Genomic DNA, 9,829 nt, shown 5'->3' with positions numbered 1-9,829 from the left:
CACTGGAGACACACTGAGGACACACTGAGGACACACTGAGGACACACTGAAGACACACTGAGGACACACTGAGGACACACTGAAGACACACTGAGGACACGTGGCCTGACCAGACACAGTGACGTGTAAAAGATTAAACTTCAGACACTCAGAGGAGAAATTTTGCAAAAAATCCTTTATTATGATGTTGATTGTTCATGAAACCATTAAAGCCAAACTAGTATTGCACTCAGTAGAGCGCATACCTCTGCCGAGGCCCAACAGCCCCCTTGATCTTCATCAACTCACTCAGAGATACAAGTCACCTAAATACTTGTTCATCAAGGTCCACGCATTATTCCCTGGACCGGTCCCTTTATCAGGAACCACACCACAAGTTAATGGGGTTTGTTCTGGGCTGAGACCCGTCCTCCATCCATTCATCCACCCAACCGTCCAACAAACTATCCAACAAACCATCTGGACATTTTCCAGCCATGTTTGCGGAGACAGAACCAGGTATTTTAATCCAGAACGTGATGATTTTCTAACCCTAACCAGGTGTTTTTTGAAGGATCCCTGGAGACATCTGATCCACTTCAGTGGGGTCAAAACTGGTGTGTTTTTAAGGAGAGCAGTGGATATTTCCAGAGGCCGTATTTCCTCTCACCATTAAGGAAAAGCTAGCTGGCCGTCAGCTGTAGTTTTGTCTGGTGAGTTCAAGTGCAGCTTTGTGAAGGAGAAAAACAAAGTCACAACCTGAAGACAGAGACGTGCATTGCCAGCATGTTTTCTGCTGAGACGTGGTGTTAAGCTGTTTTTTTTAGATTCATATTTAATTTTTTCTGTGATGAAGTTTGTCTGCGGAGGCGTCTCACAGCACGACTAAAACAGACAACAGAGAGAGAGAGAGAGAGAGTATACCTCCACACTCACACCGTCTGCTCGACAAATCATCTCATTCAAACACACTGCGATTAAAACGTCTGACTTTTCACATGAGAGGGACTCCTCTGCTCCAGCATGGAGGCTGTCTGCCTCGCCACACTGAGCACGCTCAGATCAGACTTCCTCCAACACCTCACAACACACACACACACACACACACACACACACACACACACACACACACACAAACAGCTCAGATACTCAGTTATTCACACACCATTGTGGCAACACGAACACACACTGTTCATTCACACTCGTACATGACTAAAGCAGAACACACACACACACACACACACACACACACACACACACACTCTGACAGATTTGACACCCACCACCCGTTGTTACATTTTGACAGCCCCCTCCTCCCTCCATGGGTGCTATTCCCGTCACCGTGGGGTGTGCGAGCTGCGGCAGAGTGCTAAAAAGCCGCCGTCTCTTCCCAGTAAACTTGCTGTCGTTGTTGTATGTTGTTGTGCAAATGTTTTGAGGGGAAGTTTGCCGACGGCGGCGCGTGGCGAGGTACAACAGTAGTCAGAGGGCAGCGGTGGGAGGGGCGGTGGGACGCGCCGCAGGAAACCGGAACGTGTCAGTCTGCGGGTCACAGGTCACGCCTCCCGCATGTTACAGTTTGTCTTAATTACTTTCACATTCTCTGAGATTGTACCTCGCTTTCACAAAACATTAAAAACACTGAGACAAACACGAGACGCCAAGTGTGAGAGTGTTTTTCTCAGAGATGAAGAATATCCTGATTGTTCTGCAGCTTCTGCTTCAGCTGACGACTCATTAACTCTTCAACTCGTCATCACAGGAGAAACCAACACTGAAGCCAGAGTCAGGAATCAGTGTCAGATCCTCTCAGTGCTTTCAACACACACTCAGATACTCCAGTCAAAGTAATCGAGTACAGGCTCTGACATGTACTCAGAGTATCAGAGTAAAAAGTCTCCCTCTGAAGGACATTTGTGGTCAAAGCTAACTGAAGCTCACGTCATATTAATATAATTCAAAGACTATTAAAGTTAAAGGTAGGGTCAGTAGGATTTGTCCCAGCTGTTCCTGAACGCACCACAAAGATAGTTGATTGTTGAGTCTCATTCCCAGGACGTCAAGTAGCCACATGTTGGGTTGGTAAAGCGTCCCGAGCAGCAACAAAGAGAGAAAATAAGAAACTCTCTGCGGATACGAGACACTAACACGCCTTTTCTCCCCATTCCAGAAGTACAGTAACTAAGTATTTGTACTTTATTACTTTCCACCTCTGAGTAACATGGTCCATGCAAATACGTGAACACAGAAGCTTCATGCTGTGCAAAATCAAAGTGACTCGTTGTTGTTTCACCTGAAAAATCCCAACACAGCCTGAGACAGCTGAGGCCGTCTGTCCGTCCGACCCGTCTGATGAGGCTCGAGCTGAACGGTCCGTATGCGTCGGCATGTTTCTGACACTTCGTCACCTCTTTTCTCTCCTCGTCTATTTCTTCCTCTCTTCCGTCTGTGCAGCATTTCTCTACAGAAATCACCACCACAGCTTCAGTCCGGAGACTCCCAGGTGGGGTTTCACACTCAGGACACGCAGACAGAGGACGGCAGAGGGGTTTGGCTTTTAGCTCACCTGGTGCAGGTAGGTAACAGGTGAGCAGATCCAGGTAATGATTTTAAATAAAAGAAACTCAAAAACAAGAAACTGATGAAGCAACATGGATGAAGTGATCTGAGCTGGTGTACTGATGAGGGTGGTGAGGTGCAGGTGTGGAGGAGCTCAGGTGAGGGTGATGAGGTGATTGGAGGAGCAGGTGAGACATCTGGTGGACAGGTAAAGAAAAACTGAAGGGAGACGTGACATGAACCTTTGTTCTAACATACAGGTACAGACTTATTAAAACATGTGGAGGCTTCACTGAAGGTTTGAGAACGCTGATCGCTTGTAATGACGATCAGCCAAATGAGTTTCTGATTGACGACTTCAACACTTCCAACAGGTTGATAATTGAGATTTTCACACCTGCGTCAGCGTCTCTGACACGAAGCTGCTGAGTGAAAGAAGCTGACAGGTAAAATGGAAATAACACACAAATAAGACGTACGCTTAAATAAAACAGAGTTTTAACTCATTAAAGGAGCAATCTGTAGTTTTGGGGTAAGAAAATGTTAAAGATCTTCATTGACTGATCTGAAAGGACACAATTTCATACTGTTTTTCTTTGTTTATAAGTGGCGGACCCTGCCACCTTTCTAGCTTGTTTAACAGCTTTTTTATTCTCTTATGGGCAAAATAAATATTTCTGAGTGATTAATATTGTAAATATTCAATTTATTAATTTAAACTAGACAGTGCAAGCTCTTAAAATGTGTCTGACTTATGAATTTATTCTCTACTTCTTCAAAAAGGTGATGGAGCGACACTCAACCTACCTGTTTAGACTTTATTTTAATTTTTAGCTCATGTTGTTTTTGCTCTTCTGTTTCCTGTTGTCTTCTTTTTATCGTGGAGCACTTTGTGACATATATATATATATATATATATATATATATATATATATATATATATACTGTATACATATATAGATAAATATATTTACGTCTTTACTCTTTATTTAATTACATCCAGCGCATACAATAAATCACAATATTTGTCTCCGCCACGTGTGACTTCAGTCATGTTAATTATGTGAAGAAGTGCAGAGACATGTAGCGGTGACTCCACCGTGTTCAGCAGGCGTTTACATGATTTTTCTCCTCAGGCAACAATAACAACAAGTCCTGAAGTTTGTGAATTACAGCAAACACAATTTACAACCTTCACCTGGGGGCACACACACACACACACACACACACACACACACACACTCGTGAGTTTCAGGGTGACGATGACACCCGCTCCTCCGTGCTCGCTGTTTCCCCGGTGAGTTTTATGTAAATATTGACGAGCGTCGACGCCTGCAGCCGAGCCACAGAGCCGAGCTGTCAGCTTTCATGTTTCATTTCCTCCGACATATGTTGATGAAGGAGAACATGTTAGAGCTGCTGCAAAAGGTGACGAGCCTCCAGACTGATTTCATCTTGTTTTGAAACCGAGTCGAGTTGGTTCACAGCTCAGGGACGAAGACGAGTCGACTCTTTCTTCTGTAGTGAGGACGATTCTTCTTTAGTTTTAGTCGGGTGTGACTTTTGGATACTTTATACGACACTGCCGTCCACCCCGCCCTCCTCCCCGTGCTGCCTTTGTCAGTCTTTATACTCCATCACCTGACTTCCTCCTTTGTGCTGGGTCGTAATCAGCTGCTGTCACAGACCTGTGCCGGCCTGGCTCTGCTCGTTTTGACCCACTTCTCTCGATCCACACAGTACTTTCGAAGAATCACTGCTAACAAAGCAGCTCCGCTAATCCGGTTACAAACACGTTTCATTTCCTATAACTTCTTCACAATAAAAGATCCCGTTTTTCAGTCATTTAAAAGCTTCTCCTGCACAGACGTGAGTTCAGTATCAATCTTCCTGAAGCAGGTCCATCAGCGGCGCTCTTTGACCCGGTCCCAGTAGAAAAACAGCCCTGTATGGTCGTCTTGTGTCTGTTTTCATGTTTTCATGTGCTATTAAAAGGCACCAAAGTGAAGAAGCCAACAACCAAGAACACTAAAATGCTGAAGTTCACAAAGAAAACTAAGAAAAACTGTCATTTTTATGAAGCTGGACCTTTCAGATGTTTGGTTTATTCTGGATGCCTGACATTAAATCAGTAAAGACTGAGCGTCTCACAGGCAGCAGGTGAAGTTAAACCCTCCGTCTCGTCACTTTTTACAGCGCAGGCTCGGGGATTTGACGCTGCGACCGACAGCAGCGAGAGGCGACAGTCTCAGAGAATGACTAAATAAAGACTGTTTGGTAATTTATTCCAACGTGTTGCGGTGAAACATATGTTGTGAGAAAAATGTTGTTTCTCCTGAGGAGGCCTTTGTTACCGACTCATTAATGCACTTTAAAAATAACAGGTGAGGACGAACCTGCGCGGACAAACCAGCCTCAAACCGCCTCTGTTGGAGTCGGGAGAGACGAGGGATCAGAGAAAGAAAGCTTTTAACACGTACATGTAGTTTGTGAACTAAGTGGCTTTACAACACGATAAAACAAAACACTTTTATTGATCGCACCGATCATCTCTGCGGCTCTGACTGCTGTTGACCTCAGCGTGAGTCGCTCTCTATGAATGAACTCTAATTAATCACAGCTTTTAATCGTAGCACAGAAATCATTTAATGATAACGGTTTATATCGCCCGAAGTAGGTGATTACAAGTCATTTTGTGTATCATTATTAGCAGGTGAAGGTCTTCATCTCTGCGTTTGTTATTTCCAAGTTGTTATTTTTAAAGTTCAGATTATTATTCAAGATATAAAAACATAAAGACCTTTCAGCCAAACATCCTGTCTGTCCTGCAAGAGACAAGAACGCAGTTAAAGTAAACAAAGGAAGGAGGAAAAAAGCACATTAGGTTTGTATGATTGTTAAAAACCATATTATATGATTTTTATTGCAGGAGGAGGAGATAAAGAGGGACGGGTCATCACGTCACTGGATCTGTCTCTGGGGCCAGACTGTGGTGTCAGCTGTATTGAAGTCTATGGGAGAAAATTCAAGAGCACACTTCAGAGAGGAGGTTTTTATCGACACGTTCGTTTCTTTATCGACGACTCACCCTTCGTTCCTCGAGTTCATTTAGGAAAGGCTCCTGTTCGCAGCGTCTTCATCGGAAGTCAGACAACGTAGATTCAGTGACATCATGACCCTTCCTGCTTTTTTCGGTTCCTTGCCAGTCTCCAGGATGTAATGTGAGCCGTTTATGTTTCCAAGGTTGATGATTATTAGCTGACTGTCACATCAGGAGGTGGAGGGGATGGCGGTGGTGTTACTACACCCATCCAGGCTGCCAAACAGCCGACCGCAGCTCGAGTCTGTGGGGAGATTTCAACAAGTATTTGTGGCGACAAAAACAGGTATTTTAATCCAAACCATGATGTTTTCCTGAACCTAACCAGAGCACGAGCACGGAAATATAAAATTCACCATAAAGAAACGTTCAGTTTGAACTCACCTGTGGTTCAACAGAAACGTGCTTCACCAAAACAAACTTGAAACTAACCGAGAGCATTTTGACATTTTCTTTATCTGTTATTTGTTAGTATAGAAGTGTAATCAACCTTCACACACACACACACACACACACACACACACACACACACACAAAGCCACATTCAAACAAATTCATAAATCATGTGTTTGTGAATTGTTTTGATTGTAAACGAGTGTTGTTTTTGTTCCTGATGATTATTTTACATCATGTTTGTCTCAAATGTTTGTGTGTAAACAAGCGGTGAGTGTGTGTGTGTGTGTGTGTGTGTGTGTGTGTGTGTGTGTGTGTGTGTGTGTGTGTTTCCAGTAGGAGGTCTGTTTCTTAAGCATCACTCTAACATTCATAACAGGCTGATTAAAGCTTCACCTTCACTCTGCTGCTGCTGTTTTTATTGTTGTTGTTTCTGAGTGAAAATGTTAAATATTTATTAAAGACACGTAACGCAGCAGATAACACACTCTGTAGTTCTGTCATTAAATCACAAAAAGTTCATCTTTCCCTCCAGTGTGTTTACGTGACGTGTGTTTGTTGTGTGTAAATTGATAATTGACTCACAGCAGGACGATCACAGTCTGCGGCACACATCACATCATCAGCACGTCGTGTTTGCTGAGTGAAAAACATATACGAGTCATACAGGATCTGAACATTTTACACGTCGTCGAGGCCTCGGGGTGTCGCGCACGCCGCCTCAGCAGGACGCAGCTCTGTTGTGTTAACATTGACGTCTTTATGGTGTTTATACGTGAAGCTTCGAGCTCTGATGTCAGAGTTTATGTTCCTGTATTTACTGCAGGAAAGAAACATGCAGAAGGTGCAGAAATCAGCTCCTTCAGCCACAAACTCAACTGAAATGCTCCACTTTCATGTTGTAATGTGAAAGTTACGTTTGTTTTCAAGCTAAATGAACGTGGAGCGATCAGACGAGCCGACACGGAGGCAGGTGAGCCGCATCCCATCATGCCGAGGGGCGCGATGAGGAAGAACGGCCTCGTGTGTTTTCATTGTGTTTAATTTTGTGTGTTTGTGTACGAGTGTTTTATGGTTGTTTACTCACCCCTGCACACACACACACACACACACACACGTTGTTTGTCAGACTGTGTACACATATTACTGCATGTTTGCATGAGATCCTGCATGTTTTTCTTGCTTGCCAGTGTGTGTGTGTGTGTGTGTGTGTGTGTGTTTGCATGCAGAGTACCAACCTCTGTGCGCATGATGTCCATGTTGTTTTTGTGTGTGTGTCTGTGTGTGTGTGTGTGTGTGGTAAATCAGTACACGGCCCAACACACACAGTAATAGAGCCCACTGGGGCACGAGCAAGTCTACAGTTGCTAGCTGTAAATTGACCTGTGTGTGTGTGTGTGTGTGTGTGTGTGTGTGTGTGTGTGTGTGTGTGTGTGTGTAGGGGTGTGTCCACAGAGAGCCATAATAACTGTTATCCGTCCCACAGGCCCTTATCATTTCACACACAGGGAGCTTTAATCCTCCTCGGGTCACACAGATCGTCAGTGTGTGTGTTTTGTATTAAAGGAAAAAAATAAAGAAAAGAAAAAACAGGAATTTCAGATTAAAGGTGAGAAACATTAAAGACTCTGTGACATTATCTCCCAAAAGGACGTCTATAAAACCAAGTATCATTTTTTTATATTTTCAAAATAAAGCTTGCTGATGTTATTAACACTCACAGTGTTGTAGTGAAAAAGTCCAAGAACTCTTTCTATTTTACATTTTTGATCCATGGAGGTTTAATATTTGTAAAACATCCAATAAGCGAATAAAAGCCATTTAAAAGTCTGTGACGTCATCACAAGGTAAAGTCTGGAGGAAACACAACCAGTGTCCGTATCACAGCTGCAGACGGGCCCAGTGGATTCTCTGGGTTTCAGGAGTCGGGCCCGGCTGCTGTATTTTCAACAGGCTGCAAGTTAAAAACACACAACACGTGACTTTTACTTTGACAGGCACTTCCTCTTCCTGTAGCAGGTCGTTTATCTGTTTCAGCAGAATCAGAATGAAAACTCATCTGACCAGCTGATAAACAGCTTCCTCCTCCTGACATGTCACCCTGTGTGTGTGTGTGTGTGTGTGTGTGTGTGTGTGTGTGTGTGTGTGTGTGTGTGTGTGTGTTTAATTGCAGCAGCTCTGTTCTGTCCACGTCTGCAGGTTGTTGGTTAATTGGTGCTGGAGGCTCAGCTCGTTAACTCCGCTCTCATCTGCCTCCCAAACAGCCTCACACCAATTACTACTGCTCTCTCTCTCCCTCTCTCTCTCTCTCTCTCTCTCTCTCTCTCTCTCTCTCTCTCTCTCTCTCTCACACACACACACACACACACACACACACATACACACACACCTTTTTTCATGTTCAAGTTCGTTTCACAGTCGTGACCATCATTAAGCACAGTGTGTAATAATTCAGACTGCAGGACAACAAATGCACATTATACAACGATAATACAGAAATATTAAGTTTTATATTAAGTTATGCGGACATTGTAATACATTTCATGTGTTAGTTAATAAGCTCTTAAAATAATAAACATTGAAAAGACTATGTAAGAGTTGATAATAGCAGCATTAAGATGGTTTTTGTTAGTTTAGACAGTATAAGTAACATGTTAACAGTTTATTGACTGCTTAAGAACATTAATTAGTCAAAAGCTAATAAAATAACCCTTAACATACTGTTAAAAGTGAATAATTAATGGATCCGGTAGCTGCTACACAGGTTTTTTAAACGCAGGTCAACCCACTAAAAATTGTCCATTGACCTCATTTCCACATCCCGCAGGCAAGTCTGTGATTTTTATCTGAAGCGTTATGTTATACGTCACAAATGCGCTGGATTTTTGTTTTTGACACTAATAAACCAACAACAAAGCCTGAAAGCATAAAGCTGTACCAGTGACATGATAGTTAAATGCAACAAATATATTTATTATGCTAATATAAACCCTTATAGGAAGCTCGTACAGCTTTTATTAATGTTCTTCAACAGCTAAGAGTTAACAATAGGTCTTATAATTGTACAATAAATGTCTTCATGGTGGTATTACTAACACTTTATAGTCTTATTAATGCTTCTGAGCATCTTATAAGGGCCTTATTTCCCATCAACTAACACTCGTTACATCAACCTTCATCGAAAGTGTTAATTAAGTGTCACTTAAAAAAAACTGTGAATGCTTAAGTAGCCTGAGTCTCAGTCTGAAGCCTGAGAGGCAAAATTCAGAACAAAAAAACCTGCAGCTCGTTCTAGTTTCAGTAAAACATAGAAACATGTACTTTGATAATAATGTGTTCTGAGCTGCATGTACTCAATATACATATATATTACAAGAAAGAAGTTAAACAGCGTAAAACAGCAGATCTTCCTTCGTATCACGTCTTTCTTAATTGACATCTAAACAACCAATTACTATTTTGTTACCATGACAACCCTCTGTCTGTTTCACAACTCCCTCCCTCCCTCTCTCTCTCTCTCTCTCTCTCTCTCTCTAATGTAACCACTGTTGTTGTTGTTGTTGTTTTTTCCAGACTGCTGCTGTGCACTTAAACGCACCGTCACGCCCACTCAGAAAATCTATTGAACAAAAGCAGCGATGTTGTTTACCAATAAGAGATCAGCGTGGGTGCCTCGAGGCCCCGCCCCCTCCCACTTCAACACCAAAACACCACCCAGGCGTTCGCCGTCCGACACCCGCCAGCCAATCACAATCAAGCAAACTAACCCAAACTGAAAATTCAGTCTTTTATCATTTT

The 9,829-nt window shown here is 42.9% G+C and overlaps 1 long non-coding RNA gene across 1 annotated transcript; it reads right to left on the bottom strand.

The window, feature by feature from the left end:
• Window positions 1-157: 157 nt before the first annotated feature.
• LOC311273878 lies at window positions 158-2,622 on the bottom strand. Its single transcript, XR_014624710.1, has 2 exons — window positions 2,273-2,622; window positions 158-708 (listed from the first exon to the last, which is right to left on the bottom strand). It is a non-coding gene; the product is annotated as an uncharacterized lncRNA (long non-coding RNA).
• Between the last annotated feature and the right edge of the window lie 7,207 nt (window positions 2,623-9,829).

This window comes from Pagrus pagrus, assembly GCF_965226575.1.
Source record: "Pagrus pagrus genome assembly, chromosome: 18".
Classification (NCBI taxonomy): Eukaryota; Metazoa; Chordata; class Actinopteri; order Spariformes; family Sparidae; genus Pagrus; species Pagrus pagrus.
The sequence above is the reverse complement of the archived record's forward strand: the minus strand, read 5'-3'. Positions and strand labels throughout refer to the sequence as shown.